Below are 16,528 nucleotides of genomic sequence, written 5' to 3'. Positions count from 1 at the left end.
GAGACGCTCGCACTTCTAATTAAAAATGCCGAAGGCTGTACTGAAAAACACAAATGAGGCAGTTTGTTTGAAAAATGCAATCTATACATATTTTTCAAGTACATGTGCTTGTACTGTCATTCAACCCACATTTTAAGTCTGTGTGTTGAATAAAAGTGACTGAAGCATGTAGTTCTGCATTCAATTTGACATTTTAATTAAACTCAGTTTGTAATGTGATTCCGTAGTGCAGAGCCACAGCACCTTGAACTCTCTCCCTACCTCATCTTTTACCTGCTACCACTGTCTCCTACTGCCTTTACGTTCAACACTACAGTGCAGTCTCTCTCTCTGTTTGTCTCATAGACCTCAAGTGCAGACGATACATGCACATATTCATGTGTACGCTAGCTGTTCTTATGATGTAAACAACAACCACTGCATCTGGATTCATCTCCATTTTCATTGTCATGAATTCTATCGTCATTGACATCGATTTATTCCAATGATTATGCTTCTACCGCTATTCATGGAATTTTTATATCGCAATGTATGTTTCTGCCATTCCTAAATGCAGTGATGGTGTTGCTGACTCCTGCTTTAATAACTATATATAATAAATGTGTTTGTACAGTATGTCTCTCAGTACTTTCTGACTTCCTGTCCATGGCTCTCAGATCAAACTCCATTGGTTCCTAAGTAACTCTACTAAAACGTATGCGCCAAATCAAATATGGACCGGTGGAGGCCAGATGGAAATAGATGATCCGCTGTGGCAACCCCTAAAGGGAACAGATGAAAGACGAAGAAAAAGAAGACCTCCCAGGAATTACTTCAAGTAAAATATCTGAGTACTTCTTCCACCACTGGTAAACATTATGCTGATCTCTCTGCCATCAGTCTGAGGTGCTCCCAGTGTCCACAGGGACGAAACCACACATGATGGAGCACAAACAACAAAGGGAGGCTAAACTCTCTTTTCAACTCTCTGCCTCATCTACACAAACTCTCATTATGATACATAGGGGCTAAATCAGGAAGCAAATTGGTCTCTCAACAATCATTTTCTTTATGCCTGGCGAGCCGTGTTCTCTTGGAGGAGACAATCAGTGTCAGTCAACAGTGCAGAGAGACACAGAATGGCTTGTTGAAATTCCCCGACCCAAAGAGAAAATCTTTCTGTGGTCACAGAACTGCTCTGAGAGCCTGACAGGAGGGGGTGTGAGTATGCGACTCAAAACGTGAATCGAGAAAAGTCTGAAAGCTTCTCTCTCCCCAGGATGTTTGTCCAGTTTAGTTCACCTCATTTTAGCAACTAAATTTAAATATTTATTATTGATTTAGTCTATTCTTGCGTCAACGTAACGAGAAAAGATGTTAAATATCTCATTGTTAATTCCTCCATATTCTCTTCTTTGTCTCTGCTATTTTTAGTGCTCTTTTCTGCGTTGCTTTTTGTCTGTTTCTGTTTGTTTAATGTTTTATTATAATGCAGAGTACTTTGAATTGCATTTGTATTAATCATGCAAAAAACAACAACTTGAAATAAGGTTGATCAGCCTATATTGTTCAAAGTGATTTTCTTCAAACTGTTTCCAAAACCATCAAGGTCGTCTTATATTTGGTACAATACAGAGTCCTGTGTGAAGCTATCACGCACTGTTTTCTCTGTTTCTGTGGGGATTATTGTGGTGCTACCATCAGAGAGAATTTAACTTTGATCTAATTGATCGAATGATTGAACTTCCTTCTTTAATCAGAGCTGAAGTCACTCAGCCTTTCATTGATTGGTTGAAAACAACCCTGTGACATCACAGTCTTTCCACAACTTCATCCCCCACGAGGGCTGGGTATCGGTACTCGGTACCTTTAAGGTATCAACCAAAATAACCCAGTACCAAGTAGAATCGACACTTCTCCAATCAAACGATACGCGCTTTCGATCCTTTTTGTACCCAGATCTAAAAAGCAAAAAAAGCAAAACTGTGATTGCTAGGTCCACGGATGGGCCAATTGTCGTTTGCTGATAAGAAAACGACAATTGGCCCACTGACAGCCCCACATATGGAGTCGCCGCATCAACAACCTCATCAGTGCCCGTCTTCACAACACCTGCTTCAAGTGCCTCGGCAGGGGCCATGCAGAGAGTGTTCAGCGGCCACCTGCTGCTCAAGCGCTGCCCAAGATTCGATGCCAGCAACGGTGGGATCATTTCCGATGCTGCGATATGCAAATCCGCTATAATGAGAGTGGGCAGGAGCTTAAGATTGACGCGGTTAAGGTCCCCATCCCAGCCGCCACTGCGTCCGGTCTTCCCTGCTGATACAACGTCCTCATCTGCAGATTACGCTGATGATGACGACAATATCTACCAATGAGATATTGCTTACCGCAGAAGCCCAACGCTTCAGCATTTATAGACATATGGCAGTGTGTCAAGTCGTCCTGGCCGCAGACAATGAAGATGAGAGCCCCGGTTGCAGGTCTGGTGGATTTTCTCAGGGTGCAAGGTTGAACAGAGACAATTTATCTCCCGAGGAAGGACTGGGATGATCTCCTGTGAGCCCGTGTTAGATCTGTATTCTGAGTGATTTTGCTTTTGTATTCTGTTCTAAAGATGTTTTTTAGTCCCGAGGCTGCATGCGGCCAAATAGTGCCTCAGTCAGGGGATCACAGCTGTGCATGTGAGTCCGCTGCAGTCGGTCCTTAGGTGCATACAAACCTATTTTCTGTTTGTGGTTGTGTGCATTTTTGTTTCTCTTTGAGTGCATCTGTGGGGCCACATTGCAGCACTACCTCACCTCCCTCCATTGCCTCTGTTTTTAGCTCTCACCTTTCCCAACTTCTCTTCCATCTCCGGTTATTTGCGCATATATAACTGTCCAGATATAGACCATCATAGAGACTAAATTGTTTAGACAAAGGATGATGTTACAGCTTTATAACCAACTTACAAGCCCACAGAAATGTTATGGAAAGATTCACATTCACTGTCAGCTTGTTTCACCCGAAGCCGGTAACCATTTACAGCACAAACATACTCCGACACCACTGAGCAGCTGTAACTGACATTTGAAAGAAATTGATACCGGTCATAATCCTGCTTTGAACTTAGCAGGAACAGACTGTAACAGACACTCCATTACCTACCTGCCTGTTCTGACCTGTCTGAGAGAGACAAGTAATTAAACAGGTTGGAGGTTGTGACTGATCTCTAATCGAGGGGTCCTTCTCTACAAATTCCCATTTACCTGCTCAATTAGCTGCAGAAACCCAGTTCTGAAACATGCACTCTGTACACAAAACAATGGGGACACATCGTGTAAACTAGTGGTGTAACGGATCGTAAGGATCCCCCCTCACGGCACGCATGAACCGTGGATTAATTACACAGTTTAACGTAAATTGTAACGTTATCATGAAGTGTTCACATATGATCTCGTAAAATGTATAATATAATAGTGTTGGTGAGAGACTTGAATAAATCCAGTTGTTTGAAGGAGATGTTTTCACAGCAACATAAATATATATTAGAGATGAATTATGAGCTGTTTACACTAGCTCTAAACAGATTATAATACATCAACTAATGACAAGATTTGTTTTCATCAAAGAAAATACAATCTTCTTTTTCCTAATCATCTGAATTGTGCGCCTTTATGAAAAAAAAGTATAAATTACTTCAACAAAGTAAAAGGATAATATTTATAATTTCTGATGGTTTACACTGACTTCAGAGTGGTTGAAATGATTTTTGGGACGGTGGCAAAAAAGCCTGGATCCTTGTAGACCAGCTGCTATAATCAAACAAAGGGATCTGTATCTGCCAATATCGATCATCAATGATCACCAATTAGTATCGGCAGCAAAAAAAATATATTTGCTCCCTTTTTACTTTTGTGCTGATACGATTTTTGATCCGATCCGTGACTCTGATCCGTGATACGATCAGAAGTGTGAGTTTTATGATTCGTTGCACCACTAGTGTAAACAATCTTCACACACTTACACTTTTTATTCTTGTCTCCCTTGTCTCTTGACTCGTCCTGTCCAACACTGTTTGTCCGATCTCCTTGACTGGAGTGGAGCCCACTGGTGAAATCCCTTCACTTCACACCTGGATTCACCTCAGCAGCTGTTCACCAAATATCAATGGGAGCCAATTCCACCCCAAGCTTTCCAAAGTCTCAGCGCCACCCTAACAAGTGTGTTCATATAAACAACACTGGAAAAGACTGACATCAGTGAACGCCACTGCTGTCTGACTCTTTTTCACTCCACTTGCTCTTGGATTCAGATCAGGGAATTCCATCTGAAGGATGTTGAGTCTGTGTGAAGAAGTGAGGATGATGGATGGATGTATTTCAGTGAAGCTTGGGAACGTCAGTTGTCTTTTGTTTACTGGGTCAGAATCAGAATCACAACCTGTTAATTGCCAAGTAGGGAGCCTATCACACAGACACGTCACAGGACCCTTCAAAAACGCCACTTGTTTGGGAAAAAAATGATTTAATAAAGATATCGAGCTCTTGCTGTTGAATGAGGAGGAGAGGGAAATTACATAGTTCATCGCAATTAACTATCGCTGATGTCCGCTTCAATCACATCTACCGGCATTAAAACAGGAAGTCAGTGGTAAAGTAGTAAAGCTTGCTTGCTTGATTGGCAGCTTCGGTCAATTGTGACTGATGAGCGGTGCGAAAAGTTTAGAATATTTTAACTTTTATGCGCGTCTAAAAAAACGCCTGAAAAAAAAGCTGCTCAAGAGAGGAGCGCACACCAGGCGCGAAAACAGCAACGTGTGTGATCGACATACAAAGAATCTGACTCTGTGATTGGTGCATAGCAATTACAGTACCAGTGTGAAACCTGCTCCCGTTACCACCGTCTGGGGAGAGGAAGGAGTGAACGTGTGAGGAGTGAGTGAGGGTGTTCAGTTGGTTGGACTCTGCAACCACCGAAAGACAAACAATAGAGATGTCCCTAGCCAAGCCTGATCGGTATTGGTGCTGATCCAGACATGCTCTAAAAGACCAGCATCGGCCAAAATCAATCGGATCCCTTTATTTACTGAACTCCACTGTGTTTCGTGACCTCAGCCTGCTGGTGTTGCAGCGCTGTTCTCCTTAACGTCGGCAAAAGGGCTCCAAGTGCGAGCGTCTCCCTTCACATGAGAGGAATGTGTGAATGTGAGAAAAGATTTGGTGGCGCCAGTCAATGACTCTTCTGACAACCGCCTGGGCAAAAAGATTAGCAGTGTACAAAACATTCAGCAAGCAGCTTCTCGTAACATGACCAACGTCGGTGTTTCCAAGTTCTGTTAATTGTGTGAGTCGGTTGATAACGGGGCAAAATAAAGCTTCTCTGGTTAGAGTGCTTGAGGTCCGTGGGCACAGGGCTGTTGAGTGATAACATTAAATTCCAGATAAAGCCTTTCCTGGATGACCCAGCAGTCAGTGATGAGGTGTTCATTGAAAGAGTAAATGAAGCAGCAAGTCTTGAGGCGGAGAGACTCAAACTCATGAAATCCACTGTCAAGTCAGCCCGTGTAAATGAGTGCTCTCCCCAGAGATTGTTCAGGAGGTAAAAGAAACATCACATAATCGCGAGTGTCACGGGGCATGGTCAGGACTCAAACGCAGACAGTCAGGTGTAGTGAAAAAAGGTTTTAATGAACCAAAAACAAACAGGGAATCCAGGGACAAGACAAAAGACGAGGGGGAAAATCCGGCAGGAAAAGGCAGAACAGGCAGACTGGAAAACCGGGAACGGGACGAGCAAAACGGGCGGGTAGGTAGGAAAACAAACAATGATCTGGCAGTAGGTGTGTGCGGCAGGGGTTTAAATAGTGAAGGAGGCAGAGTGAGCAGGTGAGAGTAATGAGCTGAGTGTGACTGGCAGGTGCACTGAATGAACTGATTAGGTGAGTGAGGAGCTACAGAAAGAAACAGACACAGAACACACAGGGCAAAGCCTGATCGTGACAGTAGTTCCAAATAATTTCAATAATTTCAGCTTCTAAAATTAATATACATTTAGATCAAGTAACTCAAAAAAGTGAGTCAGATTAACAGCTGATATTTCAATGCTTCAGATACATATTTAATACATTTTTAGGCAAATATTAGAATCGGATCAGACTCCGGGACAACACATAAAAACAAAAAATCATCCATGACTATACAAAGTGGCTGCACTTATTCACCTGATAAACACTTTAATAAGATATAGATATAGTTTTCTTTTTTTTCCAGAACTGTGTTTTTCCTGCTTGTCTCCTGCTTTGCAATCAGAGTCTGTTGAATCTCATGAGGTATTCGGCACAGAGCTCAAAGAGACATTTTGTTTCCAGTCTGAACACCTGTACAAGCGCACAGAGAAGCAAAGCCACATGAATCATTTACTACAAAGTTCTGCTGGATAGATTCCCCATTTAATGTCCAGCTAAAACTGATTTCTCTGACAGGGGGGAAATATAACAGAATCCAAATGAGCTGTGTCTCGTGGTCTCTGAAGAAATAAAGTTAAGAAAATCCAGTGCACTAGTGGAATTGTTTTTATTCAACCAGGGATTGCATCCTGCACTAACACATAGTCTTTTACAAGCTTCACTGAACCACTTCCCCAGGTGTCTTGAAGCAAGGAGAAACATTGTGCTTTAATTCACTGCACGGATTTTCCAGGGATTTGACCCGACAGCCTTCAGGTCCAACCTCGACTCTCTAAAGTTTTTCTTTTAGAGCGTCTTAGAATGCATCTTGTATGTTGTATTTAAAGAACTGCAAGTATTAAAGGGTAACATTGGTGTTTTTCAACAAAGGGTTTATTTTCCCATGTTTTTGTGTTGGTCCAGTATTATGGGAGAGACCGCTAAACGGTCTGCAATGTAATTATACCGGAGCAATTTGGAACCGTCTTTTACGCCAGGGGTCCCCAACCACTACACTCTGGAAGCATTTGCTAGCAGGCCGCAAGGAAGCGGTAAAAATAAATAAATAAAGAATACATAAAAAACCTGAATATTAAACGTATATCATTATAGGCTATTTGTGTGGTAATTGCATTAAATTTGTCACTGTCTCTATGCTTTCTTCTCACCCATTATGCCCCACCACGCAGGCGATGCTGTCATAATCATCCGCAGCAAATCACAAAATGGATCTGATCGAGTCATCTGTACCGAAGGCTGATTTTACCCTCATAAATTCCTTCCTTTCTTTGTGCCACAGCGGGAAGAGGAGCAGTTTTTGACTGGATTGACATGGATTGAAGCAGATTATTTTGTTGGATAAAAACATGTTGTTCATTTTGGAAATTATTACATGTATCTTTTTTTCCAAAAGTTTTTGAGTACTTTTGGACTGAGGTCTGAGTGAGACAATTACAGAGAGGGAGACGCACTGCAGCTCTCGCTGTGTGTGTGTGTTTGAGAGAGAGAGAGAGAGAGAGAGAGAGAGAGAGAGAGAGAGAGAGAGACAGACGGACAGACAGACAGAGGGGTAGAGAAGGTGGACTATATTGCATGCTAGTTTCTATATAGCATGTATCCACATAGTGTTATTTGCTTTTCTGGCAGAAAAGCGTTTCTGTAAAGTTTCAACTAGAAGCACTCCGAGCAGCCGCACAAAAAAAAAGAAAAAAATAGCTGAAGCTCAGAAAAAATATCTATATGGCCACTCAGCCGAGGTTTTCAAAATAAAATTGGATGAAGCTTTGAACTTACTCCTCTCTTCTCCTAAAGCTTGTAGAGCACAGGTAATGCAACAGGCCAAATGCATCCGTCTCACATAACACTTTTGCACCATCCATCTCACTAAAGATGAGCTGCATGTGCTCTTTCACACTGTAAGGATCCCTGAACTCCTGTTATTTTCCATTTGCTATGGTAACAATATAAAAAGCCTCAAAGTAAAGGTGATTTCAGATTGAAAGGAAAAAATGTAGGCAGGATATTTTTCCAATTCCCTCCACAGCGGCAGGCTCACATCCATCCATCTTTCTGTGTCCTGAAGCAGTGGAGCTGACCGAGTAATAAGAAATAAAATAGGGAAGTAATGACTGCACAGTAGGTCGGGGACACCTTCCCTTATATTTCACTTTTGTGGCGGACTTCACTTATGGAACATGGAACAGCTAAATATATCTGGTCTCATATCTGAACCACTAAAACTGTATTCAAATTTAACCTAGAAAAACTGTGTAACCATCATGCCACAGATTTTTAGGAAACAATGTTAATTTAACAGCAGGGTAAATGCTGAGAGCAGCTTCATCTACAAAAGCAACAACCAGTACTGTACAAAATGTGCCAATCCAGGGGGGGGGGGGGGGGCTCAAAAGGCGTTGTTAAAGGAGAACATCACAGTTTTAAAACAAACTTGTGCATAATAGACATAATAACCTGTTTCACCTAAAACATTAGGCCCACCTAGGCGCGCAGATGGAGCCACTGGTAGAAAAATGGAAAATTGCAAAAAAACTGACAGGAATTTTCCAGATTAAAAAAATGTGTAATAACATATGAAGTCGAAGGAAAGGGTCCAGTTCATTGAGTCCAATTAAATACTGTAGGTCCATCGTTCACATCATTCTTAAGTCCAAGGTGTTAGATATCTCCGACAAAAAACACGAATCTTAGTCGTATAAGTTAAGTATTTCTAGTGCAATAATGCATCGGAAATGTATCCTGCATTTATTTAATGAACGTCATGCTGCATTGAAGAAGACTTGAAATTAGCGACTGAGACATAAACTGTATATAAGAAGTGGATGTAGTCAGCGAAACGTCACCCACTGGTTTGTAGACTGCTGGTTTAAAGCCTTGAGTTCAGCATTTTGGCTGTCACCATCTTGGATTGTTGCAAACAGTAATGACAAGAGAGGTGACAACCGAATGCTGACTAAGATATTTTTAGGCGACCAAAATTCACAATTAACTTTCATAAATTGAAAACACACTGTGAAAGGGTTAAGTTTCAATGATGAAAATACCGACAACACCCAGGCCATGGTAGCAACCTGTCAATCACAAGTTAGCCCCGCCCTAAAGCATACTCTGCTTTATGGTCTATTTGACTCTAAATGGATCATAATTTACGAAATGAACATCATGCTGTATTGTAGAAGACTTGAAACTAGAGATTGAGACCATAAACTCATGTTTACAATGTTTACTGAGGGAATAAATCAAGAGAGAAGTAGAGTCATTTTCTCATAGACTTCTATACAACCGGAGGAGTCGCCCCCTGCTGGCCAGTAGAGAGAATGCAGGTTTAAGACACTTCATCATTGGATTCACTTTTCAGTGACGGTGGTTACCCATTGGTACCACTTTTTTGGACATTGAACAAATCACACTGTTAGATTTTTAAGACTGGATTAAAACAAAATAATGTTACCAAACAGTGTAGAGGGGTGAGGCGAGGCAGCAGCCTTGCTTTACAGAGGATTTCCATTTTGAACCTCTAGCATTTCACTTGATGGTAATATGTCCTTTTCATGTGCTTTCTATTCCTGGAGACACACACCTCTGAGACTCATCATCCTCCACATGCATGCACGCTACACCCTATTAGTTCCTTCAGGGGTGCCACACTTTGCCTGCAGCATCCATAAATACATCTATCGATGCCACATATGTCTGATGAGAACAATTCAGCAGACACGCATGTCAGCATGCACACAAACACATACACAGATCCTTCTGATGAGGCCTGGTTGGTACATTTAAGGCTATTTACCACGTTGTTGATGTACAAACAAACTCACACACACACACACACACACACACACACACACACACACACACACACATACACGCACACACACAGCTCCACATCGAACTGCAGCTCCGACAGGAGAAGGTGACAAACCTGCAGCATGGATTTGAGAGATGAAGAGTGAAAGCGAGCGAGAGGAGATAGTAAATGAAAGAAAAGATGGAAGATGTACAGCTACAGTATATACCAGGTGTTCTCCATCTCACATCTATGGGCAGAGCATGAGCACCAGGATGTTGTTTTTATACAACAGGGCGGGGGGGGGTTAGCGGGTCTATGAGGAGACAGTAATTGAGTCCTGTTGTGATTTTCGTGTGGATTCCTGACAACTTGACATGAGCTCTGAGCTCCATCAGCAGCTCGTGGTGAGGAGAGCTGGATTCAGACCAAAAATAGATATATACACACACACACACACACACACACACACATGCACGCACATGAACATTAATTATCACACAGACTATGGTAAGAATGGCTAGAAAGGGACACGGTGGACAAGACATGCGTCAGTATTTGAATGCAGGGTTTTCTTTTCTTTTCTTATTATTATACTGTATATGCATTACACCGAAATTCACAAATATCCCATGACATAAGGAATATTCATCCCACATTATTTATTATGCATCAACATTAAAGGTAAATGCGATTCTCATCCATTAGGCTTTTTTTTTTTCCAGCAAAAAAATCTCCTATCCTCAATTTGAATAAAGTTATAATAATAATAGTGATTCATAAATCGTTTCTTTTTATATTTTTTATTAAATCAACTTATTCAATCAATATACGTGGTGAGTGCTGCTTCTCTTTGTGTGCAGAAAGAGGGAGGGCAAAGCGTTTATCTGACCACAGTGAACATGTTCTTAAAGGTTAAACGCCAACAAATATAGATTTTAAGCAGAATATTTCGTTGGATGAAAACATGTTGTGGATTCTTGAAATGGTTACATCTTTTTTCAACAAGTGTGGACTTTTGGACTTTACAACCCCTTGGAGTTATTGTAACTGTTTGGATCACGTGGGGCAGCACTGTCGTGACGTACACGCGCCGGCCTGTGTGTTAGGAGCCACCTGGTTGCACGCACGTTTGTGCAATGCTGAGTTGTACATACCACACACAGACGCACGTACATACACACATGTGGGACCTTTGGTAAATGATCACACGCGCTTATGTACGTGTGTCTTGACCTCCTGGTCCCTTACTACCTCCTGGTCCCTTACTACATCATACTTACTACCCCACTTACACGGACGGGCAATTCATGTGTGAACACCACACGCCGAGACACATGAGAAAAAAATTACACACAAGGAGCACATTCATGACCCCCCCCCCCCCCCCCCCCCCCACCACCAACAGCGCCCATCCATCACCACTAGGCCGGGTTGCCGTGGGATAGAACTAATGAGCCATTGTGTTTCCCAGAATGCATTGCTCCATCCCTTTAAACTCTCAACCTCTTGGTCACTGGTGTGCACGAGTGACTCTGTTTGAGCATATGTGTATCTCATATCAAATATAATGTTATTATAAAATGTTATAATGTGTGCTACAATTAACTGTTGAGATAACATACATTATAGCATTGCTAATAATTAGCAGACTTTATTCATTAGTATAATTGTCTGTTAAAGTAACAATTAACTAAAGTTTAATTAACTATGAATTTACCTTTTGTTAATGATGTTATTATAAAGTGTTTCTCTACTGGGAAACACACAAGCAGGAGCCAGTCAATTACCATTCATCTCCATTATGGTGAGAAACACATTAACATGTCATTTGCCTCCTGCAGGTACGACACACACAGTCTCAGTAATGAGTCGTCTGCAAAAAGAAATGTGTCACTGTGTCTATCAAGCTTTCTCTCTTTCACACACGCACACCAATCAATCAGCATGTATGTAAAAAAGATGGAAACCAAAGCTGATTCCACAGCTTTAATTCGGCAGGGTGAGGGTTCCCTGCTCGCTGCCGGATCTCTGAGTCACAACCCCACAACCCCACATCTCAATTTTTTGCGAGGAGATTCCAAAAAGGTCTGGTGTTGCTCTTGTGACTGGCTGTCAGAGGGAAAAACCTGAACCAATCGGAGCCTCTGTGGGCGGGATTAAAATGACCCAGCTGTATCAGAGTCAAAAAAGACTTCAAGATCAGCTCAAGTCTGTCCAGGTTCACAAGAAGAGCCTCGACTCTATGTGGGAGGAAGATTTCTCAAAGCTGACGTTTATCCGGCCGGCATTAACGTTAGCTCCTAGCCAGCTAACACTAGCTACTTGCAATACAATTGGATAACAAGAGAGTGACAGAGAGCTGGAAGAAATGACCCCTCTTGAAGCAGAAAGAGCACAGAATGTAACCTCAACTATGTGCAAGGTAGGAAACACACTATAGCAAGTATCTGCATCACAATATACTTAAAGTACCAAAAGTAAAAGTACTCTTTATGCAGAATAATTTGTTGTATTATGGGATTATAATTAAATTATTATGTCACCACAGGCAAAAACATAGTTCATCATGCAACTCAATTTTGATATTTTGGGCTCTATTGGTTTCTTCTTTCTTCTGTCTTCTTTCAGACTAGTGGAAAGAAAACATCTAAACTACACATTTAGGTGTTTATTTTACAACTTTTATTCGTCTATTTGTGTCTGTAGATTTGTACTCGATTCACCACAGGTTAGCATTAGATAATGCTCCTTTGCATATTTAAAGATTACATTATACATATGAACTGCCTGGTAGTTTTATGTCTCCACCAACCTGCCAAGTAGCAGTTTATTTCCATGTCCATTCAAAATGTCAACTCTTCATCATTTGTGTGAAATTGTCATAATTAGCATATGAATGCTGAAGTTATGGCCAAAAACGTGTTTTGTTCGGTCACAATGACCTTTGACCACCAAAATCCAATCAGTTCATCTTTGAGTCCAGGTGGACTGTTGTGCCAAATATGAAGAAGTTCCCTCAAGGAGTTACTGACACATTCCATTCACGAGGAGGGGACCGGACGACTTGTACAATATAAGTAATCATCTGGGGAAATTAACCTAGCATAAAACGGAAATACTATAAGTACAAGTACCCCAAAAATGAACTTTAATTTTGTGTTGGTTTTGGCAGGGCATAGCATGAAAGTTATAGTGTTTTCGAGCAGCCAATCTTCTCACTGATGGTCTTGTTAATTATAACGGTCATATAGAGCCATCAGTATTCATTTGAGACACTTTCAGTTAAAAGTTCCTCACCAATATCACTAAGTACAGCACTTGAGTAAATGTACTTAGTTTCCACCACTGGCTTCTAAAAAGGTACACGTCACCACAACACAAGTCTGTAAGGAGGAAGAGGATCTGATCCAGAACAGTCTGAGTTTTAAACATTACACAATCTCCACTTACAGCTCTCGTCTCCGTTGCAGTTGCAGAACTGCCATTCCCAAGAGACGGAAATGTGACCGAAAAATAAATGAATAGCAAACTCACCCCTAGTCTAGGATGCTCCTTGTTCAACTCTTGATCCACATAGAGTTCCTACTCAGTGGCAGGCTGCAGAGAGAGAGAGAGAGAGAGAGAGAGAGAGAGAGAGAGAGAGAGAGAGGATTAACAGAGGCTTTCCCTTCTGATGTCGTTCAAACCAGCAATGATACCTGGAGCACCACATCCCACATACGTTCAAGGACAGAGGACGGGAGAAAGACAGATGGCAGGAATATAGAGAGTGAGACGATTAAAGGGAGAGGTGGAGAGTGTTAAAGAAAGTGTGGGAGAGAGCGATATGGGTCAGTGATCAGGTTTCATTTGTATAAATGTCAGTTAATGAGGTGAGCATCATTCCCACAGATGGGTCCAGGATAATGAGTGTGCAGTACTTTTCCACCAGAGTCACGTAAAAACACACGGTGGAGAGCAGAGGGAGTAAAGGACACGGTGTCGCTTATTTGTTTGGTATATTTGTTTAATATCGAGTGAGACTGGTACAGGTCCTGATGGAGATTACTCTCCGACCTTCAGCCACAGAAAATGGGCGATGAAATTCTGCTTTTACGAGGTGGTAAACCTGAAGGAATTGCACTTGAGTTTTTCAACAGTGATCCACAAAAGCCCCTTTTCCGACCCAGGAACCTTCCTCAGGGACTAGGAACCTGTTAAAGACCTCATCGTGTTTCGACCGCTGGGACCAGGGTCTAGATTAAGTTCCGTGTGCATTTTCCCGCTGCCTTAACTTGTGTACCACTTTATTCATACGACGAGGACGGACTCTAGTATTGATTTATTAGGCTTTGCTGTCGTCTTCCCGACTCATTTAAAACTACCGCCTCACTGTTGGATGCCTCCGCCAACCAGTCAAGTAGTTTACAGCCACGTCTGTCCAAAATGTCCTCACTTCATCATTTCATCCTATGAGACATTTGTGTGAAATTGTCATAATTAGCATATGAATTATGGAATTATGGCCCAAAAACATGTTTTGTGAGGTCACAGTGACCTTTGACCACCATAATCTAATGAGTTCACCCTTGAGTCCTGGTGGAATTTGAATAAATTCCCTCCAGGCGTCAGATATATATGCAGAATATAATTGGTCAGATCTTAAGATATTAAATGATCCACATTCAAATATTTGATGCAAATAAGTAAATTTAATTACTATTGCTTTGAAAGAACTCCTGCATCCTTACAATCTTTTTGAGCAGTTCATCCCTCTGTGGTCAGAAACTCATCAGCTTTGTACGTGTGATTCAACAGTTTTCAATCTTCTACGAGTCATGCAATACCCTCTCAGTTGGACGGGCTGAACCCACTGCTCCTCCCCAAAGAAGGCCGTCTCCCCTTGTAGCATTCTGCTGCTCCTCGTCAAATCATAAAGTAAAACTATCTTTATGTCAAGCACCAAGGAGCTGCCCTCACACTGCTAACAAAATGTAAATAAAGCAGAGCAGTTGGATAGGATGCACGTCCAGCCCCCGGCTGACGCAGGACACTGAAAACAACCTTCAAACTTATATTTCAGCAAACGCACAACTAAATGTAAATACCAGGGGCGCATCTTGTCTGTCATATCCTGTGATTAACAACATATCTAGGCGGCAAACAACAAATAAATATGCAGTACTTGACATGCTGCAGCGGCTTTTCCACCTGAATGCAAATGACTGGTAAATATTATGTGGTCTGTGATATTCTCTTAACTCGACGCTTCACTAAACAACTGATGAGGGTAGAATTAATGAGATACAGAGGGCTGCATTGAAAACAACAGCTGTGTCCACTACAAATGTGTAAAACAAATACCGTAGATAAAGACTTCAGTCCTTCACGGTCCTCATGTGTGTGTGTGTGTGTGTGTGTGTGTGTGTGTGTGTGTGTGTGTGTGTGTGTGTAAATGTGTAATTGAAGACCTATGAGCTTGTCTGTGACACTCAGGTTTTGCGTTCTATTCCTCTCGTCCTTCGCTCGGGCCTGACGTAAAGGTCTGGGTTAAAGGTCGAAGCCAACACGTACGGCGCCGAGGCATTCATCAAGAGCGGAGGTGCTTAAGTTCATCACCAAATAATCTCCTTCTCTGAGCTGTCTCTCTAATCGCTGTGCTCTTTTTCCTCGGCATGGCACATCGGCGGTCTGCCCCTTTATCTCTGTGTCTTCCTCTGACACATCTCAACGTATTTCTAAAGGTTGAGAACCAAACATGAGGTACAGTTTAATTTCAGCCACAGGCTCTAGGGACGGCAATGTCAGACCTCTTTGGTCCATTGGATGGATTGTCGTGACATTTGATACAGACATTCATTGTTCTTAATGTCTTTGGTGGTCACCTGACTGAGTGACATATCTCAACTATTTTATAGATTACCATAAAAAAAATGGAACCAAACATTCAAAATAAGATACACTGCATTGGAAAAGGTTAATTTACTCCATCCGGGTTTTTCACAAGACTAATTAATAATTAAACTAACTAATTTTTAACTTTAACTAATTAAACTAACTAATTTTCAAGTCCGTCTGAATGCTGGTCACCATGGCAACAAGGCCCCTTTGTTTTAACATGTCCCTAAAGAAAATTGTATTATATGCTGTGAATAGAGTCAGGTGGTGTACTTGTGTGATTGTATCGGTAGATCAGAAACTCCCGTGTTCTAAAAGGTAAAATTACTGTTTTTGTCAAAGGAGTCCGGTGGCTTTGAAAAGAGCATAGATAACGGCTTCAGTTCCCCGTCATAAAGGACTGTCTGACGGCAAGGTAAAGCTGTAAAAATATGCTAAATATAGCGTACACTTAAACTGATATACATTTTGTAGGTGTCTAAAATACATTTTGCTGCTGTCCACGTCCCATTAATTGAAGCGTAACTAAAAAATGTTGTTGCATTCCTCTCTACATGCGCATTACAGTCCCCATGGCACCTGCCTGATCCAATCATCTTAATGTAAACAGACTTTAAATGAAGAGGATGTTACATTATTATGAATGTGATTACTGCCATGCAACCAGTAAGGCTTGGAGATAATATAAGTGACAGCAAAATCAATATACACGTTGGAAAGCAAATGTGAATTAGCAGAACAGAAGTGAGTTCCCATTTTGGGAAATGCACCTGAACACTTTTTCATTATGTGAACAGATTGATGTCACTCATGTCTGTATGATAAATATCTAGGAAGTTAATGATCAGGTTTAGAGGTTCTGGTAGGTGGATTTTAAAACCATTGGGAAGAGCCAGACTAGCTTTTTTCAACATTGTGTAATATTATTTTCA

General features: G+C 41.5%; 1 protein-coding gene across 2 annotated transcripts in view; it reads right to left on the bottom strand.

Annotated features, from left to right (window-relative positions):
- Positions 1-16,528, bottom strand: part of slc8a2b (solute carrier family 8 member 2b) — a 148,283-nt gene that overhangs the window by 46,269 nt on the left and 85,486 nt on the right. For both annotated transcript variants that reach the window (XM_031863541.1, XM_031863540.1), the window contains one exon: positions 13,254-13,316. The gene's annotated coding sequence lies outside the window, so the exon portion shown is untranslated. The remainder of the gene's footprint in view (positions 1-13,253; positions 13,317-16,528) is intronic.

The sequence above is a fragment of the Anarrhichthys ocellatus genome, unplaced genomic scaffold (genome assembly GCF_004355925.1).
Source record: "Anarrhichthys ocellatus isolate YVR2014 unplaced genomic scaffold, GSC_Weel_1.0 scaffold29, whole genome shotgun sequence".
Taxonomy (NCBI): domain Eukaryota; kingdom Metazoa; phylum Chordata; class Actinopteri; order Perciformes; family Anarhichadidae; genus Anarrhichthys; species Anarrhichthys ocellatus.
The sequence above is the reverse complement of the archived record's forward strand: the minus strand, read 5'-3'. Positions and strand labels throughout refer to the sequence as shown.